This window comes from Giraffa tippelskirchi, chromosome 8 (genome assembly GCF_054371585.1).
Source record: "Giraffa tippelskirchi isolate mGirTip1 chromosome 8, T2T-mGirTip1v1.2.pri, whole genome shotgun sequence".
Lineage (NCBI taxonomy): Eukaryota > Metazoa > Chordata > Mammalia > Artiodactyla > Giraffidae > Giraffa > Giraffa tippelskirchi.
The window spans coordinates 120313810-120341312 of record NC_137282.1 but is presented as its reverse complement, the minus strand read 5'-3'; the positions used below and the strand labels follow the sequence as shown (position 1 = coordinate 120341312).

Here is a 27503-nt window from a genome sequence, read left to right as displayed (position 1 = left end):
TAGGTTACTTTGGGGCACTCTATTCTGTTCTATTGATTCACGTGTCTATTTTTGTACCAACGGCACACTGTTTTGGTTACTGGAGCTTTGTAATATTGTCTAAAGTCTAGAAGGTTATGCCTCCAGCTTTGTTCTTTTTACTCTCTGGCAATTGTAGGTGAACATTTTTTTAATAATTTATATTTCAATATAATTGACTTCCTTTGTATTCTATTGATTATTTTATGCATTTAAAAACATTCTGAGAATCAGTCCATGAGCTCTGATGAGGCTCTAAAAGGAGTTTCTGGCATAAAATAAGTCCAGAATGATACATCCACATTTGCCTCTTTCCCCTCAGCACAAGCTGGACTACATTTCACAGCCTCCCCTGCAGGCCAGCAGGTCCACATGACTGAGCTCTAGCCAATGGACTATGGACACATGTACCATGTCCCACTTCTGGACCCAGCCCAGGGACTCATCCCTCTGCCCTTTCTCCATGCTCTCCTCTTTTGGCTGGATGACCTCCAGACAACCCTGAAAGTCACATAATAGAGACAGCAGCACCTTCATCACCCTGAGTCTCTGAATAACTGCACAGAGGAGCCCACTCTGGCAGCCTGTTCACCCACCTGCACCTTTAAATGAGCAGCAAATATTTGTCTATTTGTATGAGTCGTTGAACCATTATACACTGAAGTGAGCATTTGGTATAGTTTGCATGGCCCAGTCAGTGGTTCTCAAACTTTATCAAGCACCAGAAACCTCCAGGAAAGGGAACTAAAATACTGCCTGCTGGGCCCAGTCCGGAGCTTCCGGCTCAGCAGCTCCGGGATGGCGCCTTAGAACGTTGTAATGTGTCCTCGGGTGACGCTGACGCCACCGGCCTACGACTACAGTCTGACAATCCCTGCACTAACCCACACCAGCTCCTGCTGTGGTTGGTGAGTATTCGGGTCAGAGTAACACTGTTCCCCCTTGTGCTGTGTGCAGCAGGACCCTCCAGATCAAAGCAATTCTTCCCTTTGTGGATCTTAATAACCCCACATTAAAAGAATGGCCGTGAAGCCACTCTGTCAGCTGAACAGGAAAACAATGTACCTTTCTCTTTTCAGAGGGAACGTATTCCCTGACTAATAAGGAGTAACAGGACAGCATATTACTTTTAAAAAATCTTATTTCCTATTAATTAATCATTAGTTGGTATAGATTACTGGTCCTAGAGGTATGATGACAGCAGAAAGTCTTTTTTTAATCTTTGCAAAATCTAAGGAATTATACATTTATGTTAGACAAAGGCTCACGTTACTAACATAACTGTGTTAAATATTTACTAATAGTATATCAACTGGTAATTTATTCCTGCTGATCAGAAGCTCTAATGAGCAGACGGCCTTGATGTTTTTTTCAAATTGTGAATGAATTCCAACTTAAATGCAGTTTTGTACTGATGCCAATCGTTCCCTTTTGGACATATGCCCCACCCACAGCCCCTGCTGCCTGGGGGGGTGTGCTTTGTACCCTGGGTCACCATACCAGGGCGGAGTCCCAAGTTTGATAGAGAAACATCAAGAGCCTGGACCACTTAGAACAGAACTTGAAACTGAAAAAAAAAAATCATTCTGTAGCCAGTCCTTCTCAAAGTGTACCATGTATATGCACAGCCTACGATTCTTAATAAAATGCAGATAGTAGGGCCTGAGATTCTGAGTTTCTAAAAAGCTCCCAGGGAATCCCAGGGTTGTGGGTCTGCAGACTCAGTTTCGATGGAAGCTGTGTGGCCCTCTTACAGGCTGAGGGTGAAAGTACAGAAACCGCGGTGAGGACTGAAAACCAGCAGACAGCAAAGGAAAAGCAGCAGCTGCTGGAATGGCTCTGAGTCACACCTTCGCCGTTTCCATACAGCAACCCCCACAACCACAGCTCTCCTCTCTGTGAAGCCAAACTCCCTCCTGGGTCTGATTCTTAAATTCCACTAAATTACACATATATCCTTACAACGCACCCTAAAATACAGCAGGTCTCTGATTCTGCATCCAAGGGAGCCTAAGACAGAGAACGCAGCCACCACGGTGGCGCTGGGGGAGGGGAAAAAGAATAAAAGGAGATTCTGAGGTTGAAACTACTTCAGATGGAGCATCATCTCCTGTAAGGAGCTTAAAGTGCTTTTTAATTATAACTGTTAGATTAACCTAAGCCAGGACCACAGGATCCATGCAGAAAGCCAACTAGATTGCCCCTCCCGCTGTCCTTCAAATCCACCATCCAGAGTCAGTTCTTTCCCAATCTACGTACAGTTTGGGGTAGAGCCCATAATTGCTCCGGTTGTTCTCAGATGACTTAAAAGCGCTCCAGCCACTGACAGTGAACAACAGTGCCATTCCAATGAGGTCACTCCACTCCTCTCGGCTTCCTCTTGGACGGGTTTAAAGTGACTGCAGGCTCTTTCCCCCCAGAAATCCACAGGAAATACACACGCTTCGCCCCAACTCACTCTGCTTCCTTCCTCTGCCCGCTCCCCCGCCGGGACACTCAGGCAGCCACAGTCCCTGGTCCTTTGCAGTTGCTGCCTGTGGTCTGGCACCAGCCTTGGCACACAGGCTCTGAGGACTCACATCAGCTTCCTAGTGGTCTCCATCAGTTGTTCACTAAGCTTCAGACAGCCTGGCGTGGACCCAGAGCCCTGCTCAGAACTTCCCAGCCTCTAACCCTGACCTACCCAGCAGGGGAGCCACTGGCCACCTGAGATGATGTGCATTCAACTTTTAGGCTCTAGGGACCTCTCTGGTGGTCCAGTAGTTAAGACTCCATGCTTCTGACATCGGGGGCACAGGTTCTATCCCTGGCCAGGGAACTAAGATTCCCACAGGCTGCTTGGTGCAGCCAAAAAAAGAAATGTACTAAAAATAATAAAGGAAAGACTATTCAGTCTGTTTTAAATAAATACATGTTAGGCTTTAGATATATACATATTTTTTAATTGAAGTATAGTTGGGAAAATCCCCTGGAGGAGGGCATGGTAACCCACTCTAGATTCTTGCCCGGAAAGTTACGTGGAGAGAGGAGCCTGGTGGGCTACAGTCCGTGGGGGTCACAAAGAGCTGGACACAACTGAGGGATGGAGCCCACATACACACCATTGATTTACAATGTTGTGTTAGTTTCAGGTGTAAAGCAAAGTGATTCAGTCATACGTACATATGCATATATATTCTTTTCTGAATATGTATATACATATATATACACACACACGTGTATGCTCAGTCGCTTCAGTCGTGTCCGACTCTGTGATCCTATGGACTGCAGCCCTCTGGGCTCCTCTGTCTATGAATTAAAAGGCAAGAATACTGGAGTATGGGGTTGCCATGCCCTCCTTCAGGGGATCTTCCAGACCCAGAAGTTGAACCGGCGTCTCCTATGTCTCCTGCATTGCTGGTGGATTCTTTACCCGCTGAGCAACCTGGGAAGCCCACATATATATTCTTTTTCTGGGGAAAAAAAAAGCTACAAATGAACTTATTTACAAAACAGAATAAGGCTCACAGACACAGAAAGCAAACTTAAGGTCATTAAAGGGGAAAGAAGGGGGAAGATTATATCAGGGATTTGGGTTTAACATAGATGCACTATCATCAACCCTGAATATGCAGTGAAAGGACTGCTGCTGAAGCTGAAGCTCCAATACTTTGGCCACCTGATGTGGAGAGCCAACTCATTAGAAAAGATTCTGATGCTGGGCAAGACTGAAGGCAAAAGAAGGGAGCAGCAGAGGATCAGATGGTTAGATAGCATCACCAACATGCGTTTGAGCAAACCCTGGGAGACAGTGGAGAACAGAGGCACCTGGTGTACTGCGATCTGTGGGGTCTCAGAGAGTCAGGCATGACTTAGCAACTGAACAACAAGAACAACTTTACTATATATAAAATCAAGACCCAACAAGGCCCTACTGCACAGCACAGGGGGCTCTTCTCAGTGTTCTGTAATAACCTATAAAGGAAGGAAAAGAATATGAAAAAGAATATATACACATATATGGGACATGAATCTGAGCGAACTCCAGGAGATAGTGTAGAAAGTGAAGCCTGGCCTGCTGCAGTCCACGGGGTCACAGAGTCGGACAGAACTGAGTGACTCAACAACAACAAAATACATATGGGCCTCCAGGCGGCGCTAGTGGTAAAGAACCTGCCTGCGATGCAGAAGACACGAGAGATGCAGGTTCAATGCCTGGGTCAGAAGGATCCCCTGGAGGTGGGCTCAGCAATCCACTCCAGTACTCTTGCCTGGAGAACCATGGACAGAGAAGCCTGGTAGGCTACAGTCCATAGGGTCACAAAGAGTCAGACACGACTGAAGCGACTCAGCACAGTATGCGTTCAGATGACAATGAATTAAAATCAAACTGAAAATTCAGTTCCTCGGACGTGCTAGCCACATTCCCAGAGCTCAAGGCCACATACAGATGCTGTACTGGGTGATGCAGGTAAAACATTTCCATTATCACAGAAAGTTCTCCTGAACAGCACTTCTCCGACCTCTCAACCCTGGATACTCAGCCTTTATCCACACAGCCTAGACCTGATGATGGGAGACTGAGTGTCAGCACAGCGTCACCACTGCAGCAGGCAGCATCACAATCTCAAACTGAAGAACAGTGATCTATGTCCCGCTGGGGGCGCAGTCACACGCGACCAGCAGGCGGAGAGCCGCTCTGCTCCAGACACTCATGCGGGGCACCAGGCACCTTCCACCTTGTGGCCCGTGAGGCGCCCCACGTCCTCTCCAGGCTGCCAGTTTATGGAGAAAGAACCAGGACCATGTGCAGAGGGAACCCACGGACCCAGCCTGCAGACAGCACCTGTCCCTCCTCACAGCTCGTCAACCAGAACCCGCTCACACAGCCGTCGAGGGAGGCTGCAAACGTGGCTAGACCACGTGCCCAGATGGAGAGAACACAGATATCCGTGAGCTCAGCCGTGGCCACAGAGCTGGTCCCCAACTGCTCCCTAGTCACCCCCTCCTCTGGGAGTCCTCTCTGGCAGTGTGAGCCTCCCCAACAGCAACTCGTGGGGCCTCAGACAAACCGAGACAAAAAGAGTTGCCTGCACACGTCTGGTTACACAGCCAAATTTAATTTGAGCCCATTTATCCAACACTTTTCCAATCCTGTTCAGCTGGTTAATTACATCCAACTCTCTTTAGAATTAATTAGCAATAATAATAGCAATTTCTAGTCATCAAACATTTCCCACGTGCCAAATACTATGCCTGCATTATATCATTATTTCTTATAGCATTCCTAGGAGGTAAATATTTTAATGCAATTTAACAGATTTAAAATATAGACACTTGGGCTTCCCTCATGGTCCAGTGGTTAAGAATTTGCCTGCCGATGCAGGGCACACGGGTTCGATCCCTGGTCTAGGAATATCCCATGAAGCCCGTGTGCCACAACTTCTGAGTTGGAGCCCTAGAGCCCATCCTCCACAAGAAAAGCCACTGCAGTGAAAAGCCCACGCGCCACAACTAGAGAGTAGCCCCCACTCACCCTCACACAGCAACAAAGATCCAAGTAAAATAAATAAACTCTTTAAAAAACTTATAAAAAATAGGTACTTAGAATTCTGCCTAAGACTCAGCAAGTATCTGCTCCACCAAGGAAGCCCAGGACTACTGCAGGAATCTTCAGGGTCTTCTGGAGATCTTCAGGGTCTCCAAGAGATCTTCCTGACCAGGGATCGAACCTGGGTTTACCCACATTGCAGGCAGGCTCTTGGTCATTTGAGCCACCAGGGAAGCCCCAGGCCTCCGGCAACCAGACCTGCCCTCTCCATTAGGCGTCAGCAAACTATAACCCTGAGGCCAAGTCTGACCCACTACCTATTTTTGCAAAGCTTTCTTGCAATGCCAGCATGCCCACTTCCCTTCATCGCCTATGGCTACTTCTGCACTAGAAAGGAGCACGGTGGTGTAGCTGCAGTAAGAGTTCACACGCTCCGCAAAGTCAAAATCCTCTGCGAGGTGGCTCGTTACAGAAAATCTCTGCCAACCCCTGCTCTACAGCATCCTGCAGGGCCTTGAGCACTCTGCTTCTATCACAGACGGAAAAGTAATTCTGACTTGGTGTTTTGGTTGGCTAATCCGTGCTCTGAACCAACAACCTGGTCTGTGAAATATACAGGTCAGGCTAATAATACCCTGCTGGCAGCCTCTACTCCCATCTGTTTGTGGTTTCACAAGCAGATTAAACATCTGCTACACTGTTTCACCAAACACATAGGTGACACCATCGAAGGACGCACTTGCATTATTTTCTAATAAGGACTATGCCTATTCCCTGATAATTGTTTAATACTTGGACTGTAACGATCAAGCAAAAGGTCTGCACAAATTTATGAGCTCTCTGGCTTTTGACACAACAGGTTTCATCCTTTTACCCTTTCCACTTCCTGCTTTGGTTTCTCAGGATAAAGCCGTCAGCACAGAGCAACAGTGGATTTCATGGTCAGTGGCCGTCCAGTGAGGCAAGGGTTATTCTGCGAAACCAGCCTACACTCTTTTTTCTTCAATAGAATTCATCCACGTGGTTTTTTTTTTTTTTTTTACAAAAATGAACCATAAAAAGAATATAAATATCCTTAACCTTCAAGAGACTCAAGAGTATGGAACCCACATTGCCTGCATGTTGAAATAAGATCAAAGTAGGATAGAAATTTCATCTATTTACACAAAACTAGAGAAAGGGTATGTGAGTGGATGCCATGCGGGCACCACCCAAACGCCACCTTCAAGAACCAGCCCTAGGACTGCGGGCAGCCTGACTTTTAGCTGAACCCCTACGTGGGAATTACCCTCAGCCTGAGCACTGGGTGCCTGGGCCAGCATCACAGCCCGCCCCTGGGGCCAGCACTGGTCTGCGGAAAGCGCACGTGCTAGTCTCAAGCAGCAACAACTATGCCAGGCCTCTCGGCTCCAGAACAGTCTATGGGGCCGGCTGGGACCGGTGCTGCATATGCCTCACGTTTCAGCTCCTCCCCTGCTGGGTCCTGCTTCTCCTTCCCTCTAAGTGCTCTCCCCCAGGGCTCCCTGCCCCTGTCAATTCCCCTGTACATAACTGCCCTCTGAAAGCTTCTCTGTTTCTCTGCAGGGAAACTGACCTGCAACAAACATGAAGCAGTGCCATCAATAACTGATGCGCCATATTCAACATTCAATGACAGCAAAGGATCAGCAATAAAGAGCTTCCAGGGGACAGCAAATCTATCAGTACAGAAAAAATAACAGTAACAACAAAACATCAGGCAGTATAAACATCAAACACAGGGAGCATCAGGACAGAGAAGCAGCGGGCATCAAGGAGGTGAGGAGGGAGGTTTGGAGCAAAGTTAAGGAGGGTGAGTGAAGGTGGAACAGAGTCACTGCCATCTGCTCTCTGCAACCACAGCTCCGGGCGCAGACAGTCATGCGCAGTGACAGGCTCTATAAATAGCAGATCGACCAGGAAATCATAACCCAGCCTTCCTGATTACAGGCCCAGGGGTCTCACAGATGATTCTCTAAATAAGAGCATGATCAGCCTGCAGCTAGCCTTTCCTGAGCTGCCCACTCACAGACAGTAACTAGCCACCGTGTCTACTAAATAAGGAGTCACAGTTTAAAACAGGAGTGTGCCAGAAGCACTGTCCTTTTCAGGACAAAAAGCTAGATAATAGAAAACACGGAAGCTTGTCTTGTGGAGTGTATAAACTTCCCAGTTGCTAAGACACCAAACAGCATCCAAACAGCAAGACGCCTGAATTGACAGCCGCACGAAGCAGAAGCCACAAACCTCAGGCCTAAGAAAGAAGCAGCGCAGGGGCAGCCCAGAGGGGCCCCGGGAAGGGCGCAGGGCGGACAGACAGGGGACAACAAGCAGGAGAAAGCCAGAAAGGAGACAAGAGGAAAACAGAAGCGTGCGCCTGTTTGCAACAAGCCACAGCAAAGTCCTAGCAAGGGGTCACAAGGTCTTTACAAGGGCATCCTTAAGCACCTTCAATACTTGTTACAAAATCAGCGTCTTTAAGAGACTAAAAGCAATTTATCAGACAGCATAGCAGAAACTACTCAAGGGACTTCCCTGGTAGTCCAGTGGTTAAGAATACGCCTTTCAATGCAAAGGACTGGGTTCCATCCCTGGTCGGGGAACTAAGATCCCACACGCCGTGAAGCAACTAAGCCCCTGCGCCACAACTAGAGAGCCCAAATGCTGCCACTAAGACCCGACACGGCCAAAGAAATCACGCTTTTTAAAAAGGAAGAAACAAGTCAAGTCACAGTAGAGGGCAGTGGACATGACCAAGAGGACAAAGTAAGAGACGAACTTGCAGAGGGAACAACAGCTAACACTCCATACAAAGGGAGAACAGCGATTCAATTAAGCTTCCAGCTACAGCTCTGTCAACAGTGTCGCCAACAAGCTATCTCAAGTCAGAGTTCAGTCCTACAGTTCAGTGTAGTCCCACCAAGATACCGTTTCTGAGAAATTCCTACACTGAGGCCGACGGAGCGATGCCTCGGGGCACTCAGGCATGAGACAAACGGGGCCTCACGGTTCGGGGGGCGGAGGGGCGTGGGGAGGAGCGACCCAGGCCTGCCGGGGGTCACGCGTCCACACAAGCAAGACCCTCTGGCCAGGCATGCAAGAGTGTCAGCTCCCAGATCGGCTCAGGCAGGGTGAGAGCAGAGGGGGAGGAGCGTGAGACCCCCAGGGGTCCTCAGGGGTGCCCACCTCCTCCCTACGCTGAGCTCCTGAACGGCCCCCCGGCCTCAAGCAACCTAAAGGCATCAGCCTGTCACTTGGCACCTGTTCTGATGGATCAGAGCCCATTTTCTCCTCGTGGTTAAATATTTCAAATATCAAATACTGCTACCAAAGCACTGGGCTGGCCAAAAAGCTTCTTCGGGTTTCCCAGAAGATGGCACAGAAAAACAAGCAAGAGCTTTGGGCCAATCCAATCCAATGCTGTTCGCTAGTCGGCTTCTGGACCGGTGCTCAGGGCGGGCTTTCACATCCCAGAGGTGACTGCAGCAGGAGCACAGGCCAGTGTGGGAGCCGCTCCCTGAGGCCCAGGCCAGCGCCGGGGACGGACGCCTGCCAAGCTCAGCACCAAGCCCCAGGCAGCGCCTCGACGGGCAAGAGCCTCCGGCATGCGGAGCTGAGGCCAGAGATGTCATCAGCAGCCCCCACTGCAGCCTCCGTGGGCACTCCCACTCACAGTCTGCAGGCGGAGCCTTTCCCCCAAAGAAACGAACCGAAGGTGCATCTGGTCTGTGTTCAAGTCTTAAATGCCTTTCTGGAAGCCCATTTTCTCTCCAAGTCGGCTTACTCTGAAGACACTTATCAACAAGAAGGAAAAAAAAAATGTTCTCATGACCTCATGTCTTCAGATAATTGATACTAAGTAAAGAGAGAGACAAGGAGCAGGGAGCTAAAAGGATCAAGGGCCAAAGAAACACAGCTCATCAGACCGAGGCAGGTGAACACGCCTGGCCGGGGGTGGCGGGAGCACCACTCACTGTGCGTTTCTGCTCCATCTTTGGCCCACATCTCACGGACCCCAGCAAGAGCTCTGCATCAGAAGTCACCTTGGCCTGACACTTTTTCCTGAGATGACGCTATTGAACACTAGCTAAAAGCATTAAAGAGATTTGGTTACTCTCTCTGGCACTTATTTGGACAAGAGCTATGAACTTTTTAACCTAGATCATATGATCTTATTATCTTTCCCAGCAGACTGATGGAAGTGGTGTTTCTTTCAATGTGGCTTTTTTTTTCTTTTACAGCGATTATCACATTCTGACTCATTTCAAATGTCTTCGTGGACCTGAGGGCAGAAACAAGCTTCTTTTTCCTCTGTATCCTTCATTGTTCCTATCTGAACTTGGCACAAAGTCCATTCTCATTAAGTTTGGAGTTTTATGTTCTTTTATAAAGATCTACTTGTCTAAAATTTGCAGAAAAGAACAAATTAGAAACTTAAACCCTCCCCAAAGAGTGCACTACCCTCTTTAAAGTATATAAATTAATGAATGTTCCTGTTCTGTACCTCGAAACACCTCTCCAGAGTAATATCTGGGAAGTCAGTAAATAGCATCCTGATTTTTTCCCTATGCTTACACAGATATTTACAGAATAATAAATAATAATTTTTAACAAAACAGGATCTTGTTATATATATAGGATTGTACTTTGTTCTTTTCATCTAACGATCACAGAGACAGCATTTCAGATGTACATCCTTTTTATCAATTGAATAATTCTCCAGTATATTGGTATGCCATACTATACAGGGATTATAGTTAAATCCCTGGTCAGGGAACAAGATCATACATTCTGCAACTAAAGAAACGAAGATCAAAGATCCCCAGTACCGCAACTAAGACCCACTGCAGCCAAATAAATAAACTAAATAAAGATACTACCACATTTTTCTCTAAAAATGTTGAGCTGATCACATTTCTAGCAGTGCTCTGAAAGCCCTGTTTCCTCCGGTCCCCATCAGCAACGGGAGAATATCAATCTTCTTATTTGTTGCCAGTCTGCAGGGGTAAAAACATCAGTCTCGATTTGTACTTTTTATTAGTAAGGTTGGAAATATCTTTATATTTTTATCAGTCTTTTGTTTGTCTGTTTGTTTTATTCTTTCAGTTGTCTGTTCATATCCTTTAGTCATTTTTTTTTAATTTTAAGGTCTTTGTTGAATTTGTTACAATATGGCTTCTGGTCTACGTTTTGGCTTTTGGGCCAGGAAAGGGGGGATCCTAGCTTTCTGATCAGGGGTCAAACTTGCATCCCTTTCACCGGAAGGCACAATCTTAACCACTGGACCACCAGGGAAGCCCCTCCTTCACTCACTTTTCAATGAATTGTATGTATGTGCCATGCAGCTTTTGTGGAAGCTTTTTACATAATATGAGTACAACTATTTCCTAAATATAGAGCAAGTGTGTTTGCCTAGGTTGCAAACTGTCTTTTGATTTTATTGTACAGAAGTCTACAATTCTTTACTCAAATCTGCCCACCTTTTCCTTTGTGACTTTTTTTGTAATTTTTATTGAAATATAGTTGTTCTACCATGTTGTGTTCGTTTCAGGAACTAACAGCAAAGTGATCCAGTTATACATATACATATAAATACATATAAATATGTATTCTTTTTTTACATTCTCTTCCATTATAGGTCATTACAAGATAATGAGTCTAGTTTCCTGTGCTATATAGTAAGTCCTTGTTGGTTATCTACATTATGTACAGTTGTATGTATATTTTAATCCCAACCTCCTAATTTATCCCTCCCTTGCTGTTTTGACGTCTAAGTTTCTAAAATTTTTTTCCTAGAAAGTTTCTCCCAACTTGCGAGATTACAAAATGTTCTCCTTCTATTCCTTAACTGCTTTAAGTGCACGTTTACAATCCATCTAGAAATCACATGCACATTTTTAATACATCTGAAATCATTTTTTGACTGTAGTGTGAAGTATAGGCTAATTTTACTTCCTCCCAAGTGGGTAATGTTGTCCACTGACCTATCCTTTCTTCAAAGAGTTTATTTTTACTTTTTTAAATGTTTATTTTTTTATTGTAGAAAATGTCTAAATGTACAGAACAAAGTATAAGTGAGACAGGCTGGGATCCGGGACCCTCTGCACCTGCGCGTGCCCCTGGTCCAATGTTCTCTCAGGCAACAGATACAATGAAACTGTAAGGCACTAAAAATAGCCACACACATGCCCAGCTGGGCAAATTATGAGCAATAAAATACAAAAAGACTACCCGTCAGCCACTGCTTCTGCGGTGCTAGGAGCCTGATCCCTGCACCACCAAGGGGGCACCACCAAGGGGAGGGCAGACCACCTAAGCCACACCGATGGCGCCACTCACGCAACAGCCCCCATCGAAACCCCATTTAAGGGACCAGCTTGCCCCGCCACAGGGAGCGAGCAAGGGCACCTCTTACTTGTTTTCCCTCCCTCTTGCTGTGCACGAACCCCCCATAAGGCTTTGCCTGAATTTCCCGTCTGGCTTCATCAATTTCCATTAAAGAGTCCAAGACCCAGGTCGGTAACATGAGAACAAAGAACCCTAAGTAGCCATCACCCAGCCTCAACAACTATCAGTTCATCCTTTTTGATTCAAAATGGTATTTTTGTCATTGACTAAACCTCTCCATATACTTGGATACACATCTGAACAACCTGCTCTGATCTATTTTCATCAATATGGTCATTAATATTCTTCTAAAAATATGTGTGTGTGTTAAGTCGCTTCAGTCGTGTCTGACTCTTTGCAACCCCATGGACTGTATGTAGCCCGCCAGGCTCCTCTGTCCATGGGATTCTCCAGGCAAGAATACTGGAGCGGGTTGCCATGCCCTCCTCCAGGGGATCTTCCTGACCCAGGGATCTAATCCACATCTCTTACATCTTCTGCATTGGCAGGCGTATTCTTTACACTAGCGCCACCTAGGAAGCCCCTTATAAAATACAGAAACACATAAAAATTTTTGTAAAAACAATAAGAATATACTTTTTATACTATACTATAATGAGCTGAAAAGCACAGGAAAATACAAGCCTATTCCTGTAACAAAAATCCAAAAATACAGTGATATAAACAAGTAGAAATTCACTTTCTTTGTGGCTAGTTCTTGTGGTTGACAGATGGCTCTGCCCATGAGGTCACCTGAGGACCAGGGTCCTACTCTGTCGCTGCCCTGCCTTCCCCACAGGCATGCACGTCCTCATGGCTGAATCTGGCAAATTTCGGAAGATACCAGCGAAGGCATGTAGCTCTCTCCAGCCATGTGTACGCATCACTTCCGCGTACACCCAACTGGCCAGAATTTTAAAAACTGCAGGACAGGCTGAGAAATGGAGGCTCCTGTGGTTCACCATATGCCCAGTTATAACTGCAGCGTTTACATTACAGAGAAAAGGGAAGGATGAACTCTGAGGAAAAATCATAGTCCTTACTATAAAAATGAGTGTAAAATGTGATCACAGATGAATTGGCTGACATGTTTGTATGTGCTTTTTCTCACAGGGATCAAGGATGACTCATATGGGCACCCTAATGGCTGGCTACTTTAAAAAGCCTTCTTAGCAGAGTAATGCTGGGCCGATGGGTCTGAAAAAGATACAGTCACAGCAGCATTAAGCAGGAAGAGTGTGACTTTCTCATCCAGACCCCGCAGAGCCTGGCAAGGACAGCAGTCACGAGTCCTTGACAGCTCACCCTGCCCTTCTCAGAGAGGAAAAGAGCAAGGCCCTTCCCAGGATGCCTGGTGCCGCGGGTGAGTGAGGATGGCGCGGGGGCGATGTCTAAGACAGAGACACAGGAGGACAAAACGCCTGTGCTGGGGATGCAGAGTGACCAGGGAACAGAAGAGCTCAAGAATCAATGAGGCTGAGCAACCAACCTCCCTGGCGGTCCAGAGGGTGAGACTCAGCTGCCACAGTAGGGGATGTGGGTTTGACCCCTGGTTGGGGAACTAAGATCCCATAGGCTGCAGCACAGCCAGAAAGAAAAACAAACAACAAACCCATGGAATAGAAGAGGTCCAAAGGCCCGGGCAGCGGGCCCGGGCTGGTCCTTGACCCCTGATTCCGAGCATTCTGGAGCAGTCAGCTAAAGCCTCACTGGATTGTCCTGGAATTCAGTGTGCACCGATGTCAAGGACAGGAGGCAGTAGCGGCGTTCCCACTCTATTCCCTGGGAAGCGGGGAGGCCACTTCTTATCTGGAAAAACAAGATCAGCCTCCCCCAGGCCTCATCCTATACCCACAGCACAGCCACCACCACCAAAAGAAGACAGAAACCAGCTCTGGGGGTAGAATGAAGCACTCAAACTGACTTACAGGTGAGAATTAGCCTCCCCTACCACGGCTGGTAAAACGAAACAGAAAAACACTTCTGAAGCCAGGTTATAAAATCATCAAATCTATCCTGTCACCATCGAAACATTTTCCTTCATTTTGCAGTGATGCTAAACTCCTTATGAAGATTAATTCTGAATATTAATGCAATTCAATAATAAGCATAAACACGTGGGCAAATCTTCAGATTCAGCATGACTAAATATAATTAAGTAAATCAGTAAAAAAAAAAAAAAAAACTGGCACACAAACTAGCTAGCTAGAGAGTAAGAGTGTGAACACGCTGCGGGGCACCCTGGGCAGGAGGCATCAGTGGAGTGGGAGGCAAGGATAACAGTGCTTCAATGGCCCAGAGTAACTTCTGCGGCTAAGGTGGGTCGAAAGAATTCGAAATTCCTCCCTTTGTCATCCAAACACGGGCTGTTAATTACAAATTTTCCAGCAGCTCACGATGGGAACACATTCAAGCAAAACCTAATCCCATGTTCTATTTATATTTACACTTTGCAGGTGGAGGCATCATGGAAAGAGCTCTGATTTCCTGCAAACCCTTCAGTTTAATCCTGCCCATTTAGGTCAGCCCATCTCCCCAAAGATCTATTCTTAGCCCTCATATTACTCCCTTTGAACCCCTTACCTCTCCTGCCATCATTTCCTGAAGCAGGAAATAAAACCACAAATTTCCTGATACGAAAGGTGAATTATTATAAAACCACCAGAGGCTCTAAATTTTGAAAGCTCTTTTTCTGACTTATTTTGATGTACATCTACCAATAAGCCGATTTTAAATGTGTGTTGCCAGGAAAGCATCTGCAACGTAAACATATCGAATATAAATTCAATTCCCTCTGAATGAAAACATTGTTGCTTTCATACTGCTTCAAGTGAATTATTTTTAAAAACCCTTTTAGCATCTGGCACATGGTACTGAAGCCCATTCAGGGTCCATTCATCTTTATGTCCACGTTACTTGGATTTCATTTATTCTATAACTCAACTAAGACTTTTGAGGCCTCCTATTTGCAGCAGCACTGTGCGCGCTGGAAACAGAAGGGCAGAGACAGAACGCTGCCCAGAGCACTCAGTCCAGAGGGGACACAAATGTGAGGCAAGGGATGTGGTGAGCGAAACAGGACTCCTGCAAGGAGACAGTGCGGGGCAGAGGAGGAGGCGGTCAGCGACGGGGAGGGGGCAGGGGGCCGGGCCACGGCGGCAACAAGAAATCAGAGGCAAGGGAAGGCCTACTGGCAGGAGAGGATGAAAATAACTGATGAGCCAGGAGGCTAGAGCTGAGATCCAAGACTTGACAAGGTGCCCTTTCATCTTTTCCTTTACTTACTCCAAGGGAGCCACATGGTGACCCTGATGGGTGTCTTTTAAAGAGGCTGGGGACCTCCTAAGGTTCCCGAGTGGAAAGTTTATTAACAGAGTCCATGGGAGGATGGACTCTCCCCAACCTGGTACATGTATGCGTCACCGCAGAGAGAGCGCGCCTGGAGAACCTAAAAGAGAAGCCAGCGGGGGGGGGGGCCACCTCTCTGTGCTCATGTCTACACCTGACAGAACGTGATTCTGTCAGGGTCACATTCATGATTCTCCTATTGAAATGCAAGCATTGCTCGACTCACAAGGGCTTAATTTCCAAAATATACAGCTTATACAACTCAATGACAACAAAAAAATCAACCCAATGAAAAAATGGGCAGAAAGATCTAAATAGACATTTTTCCAAAGGAGACATACAAATTGGCCAAAGACACATGAAAAGAAGCTTCAACACCAGTAATTATTAAAGAAATGCGAATCAAAACTACAATGAGGTATCACCTAACATTGGTCAGAATGGCCATCACTAAAAAACCTACAAATAACAAATGCTGGAGAGGGTGTGAAGAAAAGGGAACCCGCCTACACTATTGGTGGGAATGTAAATTGGTGCAGGCACTATGGAGAATAGTATGAAGGTGCCTTGAAAAACTAAAACTAGAACTACCATATGATTCAGCAATCCCACTCCTGGGCATATATCTAGACAAAACTATAATTAAAAAAGATACCTGTACCCCAGTCTTCTGGGCTTCCCTGGTGGCTCAGACAGTAAAGAATCCGCCTGCAATGCAGGAGACCTGGGTTCGATCCCTGGGTTGGGAAGATCCCCTGGAGGGGGGAATGGCAACCCACTCCAGGATTCTTGCCTGCAGAATCCCATGGACACAGGAAGCTGGTGGGCTACAGTCCATGGGGTCGCAGAGTCAGACATGACTGAAGTGATTTAGTACACACCCAGTGTTCACAGCAACACTATTTACAAGAGCCTAGATGTGGATACAACCTAAATGTTCATCAACAGGTGAATGGATAAAGGAGACGTGGTGCTACATACCATGGGACATTGCTGTCGTTTAGTCACTAAGTCACGTCTGACTCTTTTGAGATCCCATGGACAGAAGCCCGCCAGGCTCCTCTGTCCATGGGACTGCTCAGGTAAGAATACTGGAGTGGGTTGCCATTTCCTCCTCCAGGGGATCTTCCCAACCCAGGGATCAAACTCTTGTCTCCTGCATCGGCAGGCAGATGCTTCAGCACTGAGCTACCAGGGAAAAAGTGAAAGTGAAGTCGCTCAGTCATGTCCGATTCTTTGCGACGCCATGGACTGCAGCCTGCGAGGTTCCTCCGTCCATGGAATTTTCCAGGCGAGCGTACTGGTGTGGGTTGCCATTTCCTTCTCCAGGGGATCTTCCTGACCCAGGGATTGAACCTGGGTCTCCGCCATTGCAAGCAGACGCTTTTACCGTCTGAGTCACCGTAGCACCCAGGGAAGCCGAAGAGTTTAAAGCAAAAGTTAATAACACTGAAGAAGGGGCAGCTTGAAGGAAACCTAGGCACATCTTCCTTCCATTTGACAAGCAGCCCCTCCTCTGTACAAAATGTGCCCGTGAAAGTACAAAAGAAATTAAATGTGCAAAACTCACATAACAGATTTAGGCTTCAAGCCCAGAAACTGTAAGATAAAAATCCTTAGTAATGGACTTAGAGACTGTCATACAGCGTGAAGTAAGTCAGAAAGAGAAAAACAAATATCATATATTAACACACACATATATATATATGGAACCTAGAAAAATGGTAAAGATAAACTTATTTGCGAAACAGAAATAGAGACACAGATGTAGAGAACAAATGTATAGACACCAACAGGGGAAAGAGGGGGTGGGATGAATTGTGAGCTTCTCATTGACATATACACACTACTGACGCTGTATGTAAGATAGGTAACTAACGAGAACTCACTGAAAAGCACAGAGAACTCGACTCAGAGCTCTGTGGTGACCTAAATAGGAAGGAAATTCAAAAGAGAGGGGATATATGTATACATGTGTCTGATTCATTTTCCTATACAGCAGAATCTAACACAATATTGTAAACATCTATCCTCCAATAAATAAATAAGTAAATAAAACAAAACAAAATAAATAAATGTTATTGGAAATATTCTTTTAAAAACCCTTACTAAGAGCTCCCCTTCTGCACAGAACCTTCAGGGACCAAGTTTCAGAATTCCAGACACATCCCTCACTTTGGCTTTTTTCCCCCACATAATGAAAGACTATAGATGAGCTTCAATTCCATAAGCATCCATTTGAGGCAAAGAATTGACTCTTTGGCCTCACCTGATGATTTTGTATATTTTTGTACGAAGTGCATTAGCTGTGTGAGATTTAATTTCCCATTACCAGCACAGGTAGTTATTGTTCCAGTGTTCAGTCATTTATGTTTTTTTTAAAAAAAAAGATACAAAAAAGCAATAAAGTATTCAAATAAATGCACAAATGCTGCTGAACAAAGACAGTAATTTTGCTGCAACGGGTTGCAGGCAAGGCAGCTCTCAAAATATTCCTTTGTCATGACTGAATGACACATTCCAAATCCTGGCATGAAAACCTGTGTAGAGAAGGCATTAATATTCTGCAGGAAGTGGAAGGCAACACGCCCAGTCAGAGTCTGCAGCCCCGTGTACTGTGGAACCCACATCTCAGCATCTCCTTGGGGTCTCCCCTTCAGTCTTTTATAACTGGGATGAATTAGGTTGACATGATTATCCTCTAATTGTGTCTAGCTGCATCCTCCAGTATGGAGATGGCATTCTGATTGGAACCAAGGCTGAAAGTCTGGAAAGGAGAGTACTGTAGGAGCTCAAGGCCCTCAGGGACAAGGCAAGCCTGTGAGACCCAGAGAAACATGTTCTGGGAAGCCTGAAAACCAGCGTGAGGGCAGTGGTACCCAAAGCAGCAGGAGGATGAGGAACAAGACGGAAAAGAGGAAAACTGTACTTCAAGTACTGTGTGTTTTCTCACACAGGCCCCAGTGACTCCAATGATCTTACCCACTTAATCCCATTCATCGGTCCATCAAATATTTACCAAACATCAAATATTCAACACACAGGGAGGAAGGATGCATCCCACGCCAGATGCCACACAGGGCTACAGAGAAACAAGATGAAAGGGACGTGGTACCTGCCTTGGAAGACAGAGGTGCTGGTCCCCACACCCAGTCCCCTCGCCCAGTCCCGGGAGGATTAAGGAAGGACTGGGAGATAAAGGGACGCAAGAGGTGAGGCTTCATTCTCCTTTTGAAGTAGGACTAGGAACGACTGCAGCGGCTTCACTCACACACACACACACACACACACACACACACACACACACACAGGAACTACCAAACACAAATAAAAGAGCCGCAGGATTCCAGCTCTGGCAACGGTAGGAAAAGGTAGCAGGATGGGAGGTGAGAATTCTACCTTGGAACCGCCAATGCAGAAACACAGCAGGCGGGGGATGCGGGGCGGTGGCCTCGTCTGAGTTTAGGCTGCGTGCCCGGCGCGGGCTGAGAAAACACCACCGATCCCACAGACGGCCGGAGGGGGAGGTCAGATCTGACCACAGGCAACTGACTCGGAGAGCAAGAGGCGGAGATAACAGGCTGCTGTAAGCGCCGAACCGTCTGGGTCCCCGGCCCTACGTCTGCCACTGTGACTCTGTATTTATCAGGCGCTGCTCACCTCTGCAGGTACTGCCCTCACCAAGGGCACCTGCAAACAGGTGCGTTCGGATGAGCAGATGGAAGCACCACACACAGGCATCAGCTCGCCTTCTCTCTGACAAAGAGGACGACCAAATCTCTCCATCACGGGGCGTTGTTACACAACATGCACTTTGACCCAAGGAAAAGGGGCAACTTTTGCTTTTTCGTTTAGTTTCTATTTTTTAAGTTACTTTTTGGTATGCTGTGGCTTTATAATAAATTCTGGCATGTAGGCTGTCAACAGTTCAGCTCAAGAGAAGAACCGTTTACTAATTTGTTGCTCATCAACCTACTGGTGCATTTCACTGGGACATGTAAACGGTCTCCAGTATCAAAATGGAAATAACATCCATTCTGCGACCACCCTAGGTTGGCCGCCCTCCAGGCTGGTCTTCCAACTGTCAGTTAATGTGTACTCAAGAATTATAATTTGAACATTAATCTTAAAACCATAATCAGGAAACTATATTCTCTTTAAATATATACATAACATTCTAAAGTCAAATCCTGATATCCGCTAAAAGAGTTCCCTACCATTTCTTTGAACAATATACAGAACAAAGAATTACCAAATATATCTAAAACAAATTTTTTTTCAGTTGTCTGGATTATTCTCGTACACTCTTCCTATCAATTGGCAGCATCTCTGTTTTCTAAGCCACATACACTACTTCAGCCTTAATTAAAAGGCCCGTTGCCATAGTTTCCCTGAGAACAGCTCGAGGCATGCTCAGGACCATTATTTTCTTAAGGTTTCTAGAGAAATTGTAACACAGCAGTAGCCAGCCAAAATTCCCCAATTTTACCTCCCACCCAGTACAGCAGATGACTCAGACATAGAGCTAGGTATTCTGAATATTTTTAAGAGACTCTAAACAACCAGGAACGTTACTTAAAATTCAGCCTTTGGTTGCTTCTATTCTGCCACGTTGGTAATGTAACCAGCAGGCCCAGATTGATGGGGAATTCAGCCTACAGACACAACACTGCCTGCATCTGTGGAAACACCAGCACTTTTTCCTTTCTAACAATAAAGGAGAAAATGCACTGTATTTGCATATTAATATCACCTTTTGCTTCATATCATCTAATAACTCAGAAATGTAAACCCAACATGTTGGGGGAAAGCTCTCAAAAATAGATAAAAGCAATGGAAATTTCTTTAAGGATTTCAAAATTTAAAAGCGGAACTCACAGAACCTTACTTTTTTGGGGTTTTGTTTTAATTTTAGTCCACACCACACCGCATATGAGATCTTAGTGTCCTGACCAGGAATCGAACTGGGTACCCTGTGCCATGGAAGCATGGAGTCTTAACCACTGGACCACCAGGAAAGTCCCCTAATTTTTATTGTATTTTGGAGTACAGTTGATTTACAATGTTGTGTGAGTTTCAGATGTACAGCAAAATGATCACTTCTTAAAAGTTAGAACCTTCTTCCATCCTAGTTCTCACCCTGCTTTCAGATGGCAATTACCACTATCTCTAGGTCTTGAAGAGCAAGCTCGAAGGTTATTCTGAGGCTTCAAGGTTAAACAATGTGAATTAACACTGACCCCTATGAACCCCAGGTAGGGCAAATGCCAGTTCAGCCCACTGTAATTCAGCCCCACTTTCTGGCTTCTCAGGAGCGGTGAGCACAGACTCTGCAGGTTAAAGAGCCGGGGCTGGAATTTCAACTCGGGGAGCCCCTGGACCTCAGGCAAAGGATGATTAAATGAGATAGACATCTGTAAAGATGGGGCACACTCAGGAAAGGGCAGCTACCATCCACCCCTGTAACTAGGTCATCTCTAGGCCAGGGAACGGGACAGGATCAGATGTCACTATTTTCAGGAAAGCCGAAAATCATCCTACTCCCTTTGACTGTCATTTTAAAAGCCACGATAAACTATGTAACTACTGATCTTTCCAACGTAAACGATATACAAACCATTTGACTTCCTTAGTCTGTATTACCAAATTTCCTTTTATTCTCTCTTTTCTATATATGAAGAGATTATAAAAGTACTTGAGAGATACTGCTGTTGTTCTTTCCGTCGCTAAGTCGTGCCTGACTCTTTGCGAACCCATGGACTGTAGCCCACCAGGCTCCTGGGAACCTCTGTCCATGGAATCTCCCAGGCAATAATACTGGATTGGATTGCCATTTCCTCCTCCAGGGGATCTTCCCAACCCAGGAGTCAAACCCACGTCTCCTGAATTAACAGGTGGATTCTTTATTGCTGAGGCACCAGGGAAGCCCTATTTGAGAGACAGAAGAACCATATTCCCAACCAGGAGCACAGGGAACTTAAAGGTGCCCTGTGAGTGTCGATGAGATGTATTTACTAAGGAATAACTGCCTGCTGGGAGAAGGCAATGGCACCCCACTCCAGTACTCTTGCCTGGAAAATCCCATGGACGGAGGAGCCTGGTAGGCTGCAGGCCATGGGGTCGCTAAGGGTCGGACATGACTGAGCGACTTCACTTTCACTTTTCACTTTCATGCATTGGAGAAGGAAATGGCAACCCACTCCAGTGTTCTTGCCTGGAGAATCCCAGGGATGGGGGAGCCTGGTGGGCTGCCGTCTATGGTGTCGCACAGAGTCGGACACGACTAAAGCGACTTAGCAACAGCAGCAGCTGCCTGGTGAATAATGAAAGTGCCATTCTGTCATAGATATTATGCTACATGTCCCTTTCACTTTGAGACACTTGCATATTTTAAAAATCACATATATTATTGTCACTAATTCTCACAAAGTCCTGTAAAATGATGGACAGGTACTGATATTTCTACTTTACCTAAAGAGAAGCGGACTCACAGCGATACTAAGTGACTGACCCAAGGTAAGCGAAGGAACAGGCTTGCCCGCAGGTCCTCAGTGCCTGAGTCAGGACCTCCCCACCCCTCTGCTCGGGCAGCACTCTCCCCACCCTCACGGGCCCTGTGACCACAGCATGTGAAGAGGGGCTGAGAAATCTCTCCTGGGGGAGCTTTTGTAGCTCCGTATACTCCAGAACACACACTTCATAAGTTCCAACAAACGTGAAGCAACCGCACCGGCCTGAAGGGTACCTCCTGCCTCCTTACTGCAGGACAAAGATCTCAGCTGGAATTTCAAGTTGCAGGCTAAGGACTGAGGACTTTGTGGTACTAATTCTCCAAGTATCACAGGTAATTTACAGGAGGTTTTCTACAACATCTCACATCTAAGTTCACCCTGCCAAGGCACTGCCCAGGAGACTCCAAACAGGCAAGGATATCTGGTCATCTCACTGCAGGAATTCTTACCTGGGGTCTACCTCTGCCCTGGGTTTCCAAAGATGAGCATGAAGACAGCTCCTGCCAGCACTTAAAAGTATGTACAAAAGTATGTCTGTGTATCTCCAATTTTTCTCAAGACATGGACCACAGTTTTCATCAGATTCTCAGAATGCCTCCCCCCATGGGTTAAGATCCTGTAGAAGGATTTCAGAGCAGTAGAAATTAGTTGGATCTATTATTATTATTTTACTTGGAAAATTTTTAAGTTTCTGTTTTTGACTATGTCATTTTTTTTAATTGGAAAATTACACCAAATCTCCCCATACCAGTGAACCAGTGAAGTTGCTCAGTCGTGTTCCACTCTTTGCAACCCCATGGACTATAGCCTACCAGGCTCCTTCATCCATGGAATATTCCAGACAAGAGTACTGGAGTGGGTTGCCATTTCCTTCTCCAGGGGATCTTCCCAATCCAGGGATCAAACCCAGGTCTCCTGCATTGCAGGCAGATGCTTTACCATCTGAGCCACCAGGGAAGCCCACATATATGCTGCTGCTGCTAAGTCGCTTCAGTCACATCCAACTCTGTGCGACCCCACAGACGGCAGCCCACCAGGCTCTCCCGTCCCTGGGATTCTCCAGGCAAGAACACTGGAGTGGGTTGCCATTGCCTTCTCCAATGCATGAAGGTGAAAAGTGAAAGTGAAGCCACTCAGTTGTGTCTGACTCTTAGCGACCCCATGGACTGCAGCCCACATATATATCTCCCCATATATATCTGTAATTTCTTCAGGACACCCTAGAGCAGCTTTCAAAACAAGAGAGCTATAGTCTAGATGACTTGGAAATACTCAGATTCCTACTGCCTCATCCTTACAGCCACTGTGCAGGGTGTCAGGGGGTCAGGAATTTACCTATCAGGACTCATTAATGATTCTCCAGAGTCGATCAGTTAGTTATTTAAAAGTAACGGTCTATTGCTAAATTACTTCTTAATGTGAGAGTTCTATTCTCTTTGTAAACAAAATCTGTATGTGGTTCTTTAATCTCAACCTATTTGGTTTTCAAGAATTAGAGAGAAATCCAGAAAATATGGCGAATGATGAGATTAAACGAAAAGAATTTTTTTTTTCAAAAGAGTACATTGAATTTAGATTCCTAAAAAATCTGCATCATGATGAAAGAGGTGGAATCTTCAGTACTGCATGGGTTATATGTAGCAAAACACATCTCTACCAGCATCATCTCTTTGTTTTTGGTGGCTGTGCGGGTTTTGCTTTAGCTGCAGCGCTCAGGCTTCTCATTGTGGTGGCTTCTCTTGTTGCAGAGCCCAGGCTCTAGGGCATTCGGCCCTCAGCAGTGGCAGCACGTGGGCTCAGCAGTTGTGGCTTCTGGGCTCTAGAGCACAGACTCAATAGTTGTGGCCCATGGGCTCAGATGCTTCACAGCATGGGGGATCTTCCCGGACCAGGAATTGAACCCGTGTCTCTTGCACTGGCAGGCGGATTCTTTACCACTGAGCCACCAAGGAAGCCCCCACCTACCAGCATCATCTTACTAGATGGTAAAATACAATACGATTTTCCAAAAAGCAAATAAATTAAAGGAGGAAAGCAATGGGTTTAAGGTGAAGGGGAGATAGACCGATTAAAAACAGACTGTGGTTCTGGTTACAGTAAATTAGAACAAGCGTATACCCACCACTGCGCACAGATACACATCTGGACAGAACGCACTGAGCCACCTCTGAGGATTCTGGATAGGAAAGAGTAGTGAGAAGCCTGAAGCAAAAAGGCCAGAATTCCAAGTACCATCAAACCCCTGACGGCTTTGCCGCATTTGACATCCAGCATCCCCCAGACTGAATGCAGCTCAGCAGGGCAGCTGGAAACCCAGAGCTGGTACTGAGTCTGAAGCAGAGACAGTTCCAGGAAACGCCCCCTCATCCTGGCTTCAGGAGTGAGGGAGGGAATCCTTAAGACTCAGACAGAGTGCAGACATCCCCCATCTTCTTCTTCTCTGAGGTATCTTAAGCCTCAGCTTTCAAGCAATCCCATGAGCAGTGACATTAGAAGTCACTGCTAATCCGATGACATTAGAAGTCCCAGAGGAATAGGAATTAGAATGCTTAGGAAGGAAACCTTCCTCTCTGATCCCAAGAAAGTGGGACAAACTCCCATCTTATTCTTTCTCTCTCTTCCTGCCACTTGGCCCTGGACACAAGCATAGTGACAAAAGTGTCAACGGAACAGGAGAACAAACCCCAACTTTCTGGCTGGATGAAAGGAATCTGAAAGTATTAACAACCCTACAGCAACCAAAAGGAGTAAAAGAGACTACTCGTAGGCCAACAAATTAGACAATTTAGATAAAATTAACAAATTTTTAGAAAGACACAAATTATCAAACTGACTCAAGAAAAAACAGAGTATCTTAACAGGCATATATAAAAGCTTAAAATCTGAATACTTAAATTTCAGATTGACATCTTAAAAAATATTCCCACAAAGAAAAACATCAGCCTCAAATGGATTCACTTTGAATCCTATCAAATATCGAAATAATCAATACCAATAATTCACAAACTCAGAAAACAGAGAAAAACTCAAAATGGATCATGATCTACATGTAAGAACCAGAGCTGTAAATTTCTAGGGAAAAAAAAGCAGAAAATTTTCACGACTTTGGGTGAGGCAGTGTTCTGAGATATGACACCAAAAGCATGATAATAAAGGAAAATAACTGATAAAATAACTTATTAAAAATGTTAAACTTTTGCATTTAAAAAGATACCATTAGGTAAACAAAACGACAAACCACACACTGTAAGAAAACATTTGCAAATCATGTGTCTATTAAAGGACTTGTAATCAGAATATATAAAGAACTCTTACAACTCAAGAGGAAGACAGAGAACCAGTTTTAAAATGGGCAAAGATTAGCTCTGGTAGGATCCCACCTTGTACAGCTGTTCCCTGGAACAGAAGTCATTTCTCTTTCTCTACCTTCTCTCCCACCTATGAGTGAGCCACTGTCCACAGAAAGCCACCCAGAGGCTGTAGAACTGTCCTTCTGGGTATGAACTATGATGAAAATGAGCAGGTATCTTTAAAAACAATCAGTTGAGGGGCCAGGGCAAAAGAAGGTTTTGCACATTACTGAAGCAGAGGCAGCGGATGATAAAGGCAGCCCAAGTGAAGCAACACTGGCGACTCTGAGAAGTATCCTTCTAGTCAACGGCTTCCCTTGGGGACTTTGAAATGACATCACCTGGGGTCTTACAGCTGAACTGCGGTGCAGGGTCTGTGCGTCTTAGGGGACAGCCCGTGGCAGCAGTGGAGGAAGATGAAGATGAGGGTGGGGCCTCCTAAGTATCTCTGGAGAGCAATCTGCCCCTGGAAGTGCTAACAAGGGTCCACAGGAAAAAGCAAAACTCGATGCTGATGAAGGTGATGATGGTGATTTTTATAAGCTTAAAAGCTCCAATAAAGAAATCTTTATGATGTATAACTGATTCACTGTGCTTTACAGCAGAAAGTAACACAACATTGTATATCAACTAGACTCCAACAAAAAAAAAATTTTAAGAAATCTATATGAGATACTCAAGTAAAAATTGCACAAAAATCAAACGAGAATGGAAGAGACTCAAACCATCATTACCAAGATCAAGATGTCCCATTTTTAAAATGGGAGGGGGGAAAACTCCTAAGACACAGAAAGGACCTGTTCTGTAGCAGACATTAAAAAAAAAAAAATGCAAGCGAGTACAGAAAAGGGTGGTTATCTCCCAAAGTGGAAACCAAAATCATCAATTATGTGAAGAATTGCTCCAGATGACTGACCTGAAAACCACTCAAGATTTCTTGCAGTTGAGGAAATCTCTTTAAGAAAATAACTTAAATTTTTTGTTAAAACTTTCCATCTTATGTCATTTCTGTCCCAGTTGATATCTGGTTGTACTTTTTATAATGCAGGGTGAGAACTTCCCCTACTGTGTCTGATAAATGCTACCCAGGTTCACTGCCAAGAACGCATTGTCCAAAATGTCCATTTTATTTTTAAAGATGGAACTACACCATTTGCTCAGTCTTAAGAATATATGGAATGCTGTGATAGGACACAGTAGTCATGGTGATGAGACAAACTAAAATGGTGGAAAAACAAAAATATACGCGTGAAATAAATGCAGTATTTCAATAAAGCAAAAAATAAAATAAAAATAGGAAAAGATTTGAACGTTTCACTAAAGATATCTGAACTGCTAACAAGCACACAAAAAAAAAACGCTCAAAAATCATTAGTCATTAGAGAAATGCAAATGAAAACTACAGTGATACCACTTCAGACCCCCTAGAAGAGCTGTAATCAAAAGACAACAACAAGTTTGCCAAGGATGGGAGAAACTGGAACCCTCATATGTTGCTGATGAGAATGTTAAATTGCACAGTCACTTTGGGAAAGAGTTTAATAATTTCCTTTAAAAATTAAACATATACTTATCACATAAGATAGGAATTCAACTCCCAGGCATCTACCCAAGATAAATGGAAGTATATGGCCACACAAAGATTCCAAGTAAATATTCAGCAGTATTATGTATAGTAGCTAAAAACTGGGGGAAAATAAAATGCCCATCAATTGTTGAATGGATAAATGAAGCATGGTATATTCATAGACTAAGATACAATTCAGCAATAAAAAGGAACAAACTACTGATACGTGCTACAACATGGATGAACCTCAAAAACATTAATATTCATGAAAGAAGCCAGATGCAAAAGACTATGTATTTAAGATTCTACTTATATATAATGTCCAGAAAAGGCAAATCCATAGATACTAAAAGCAGATGCGTAGTTTTGCAGATTAGGGGTGGGAACAGGGATCAATGGCAAATAGACATGAGAAATCTTTCTAGGGTTATGGAAAATATTCTAAAACTGAAACGTATAGCCTCCCATGTTGTTGAAATTGTTAGGCTTAAAATTTTTTTCAGGCAGAAGTAATTTTTATACAGATGTAAACAAAGGCGTTAGAAAAGACTACACAGGGAAAACAAGAGAAAAACTTTAAAATGAGTGCTAAGGAATAGACAGTAGCAAACTAGACATAAATCAAAAGATTAGCCACAAGATTACAAAAGTGGCCACCACATTATTCGACTTCTTCCACCAGGACTCTGTTTCCCCCACTTCCTGTAACTTGCTTTGGTCAAAACAATGTATGAGCAGAAGCCACATGTGGGCTGAGAGCCTAGATAGACCCC

At 45.1% G+C, this 27503-nt stretch overlaps 1 protein-coding gene and 1 pseudogene across 5 annotated transcripts in view; one reads left to right on the top strand and one right to left on the bottom strand.

Moving 5' to 3' along the window:
- DST (dystonin) overlaps positions 1 to 27503 on the bottom strand; it is a 512241-nt gene that overhangs the window by 463519 nt on the left and 21219 nt on the right. The window lies entirely within an intron of this gene.
- On the top strand, positions 25313 to 26124 carry LOC145517077 (nucleophosmin-like; annotated as a pseudogene).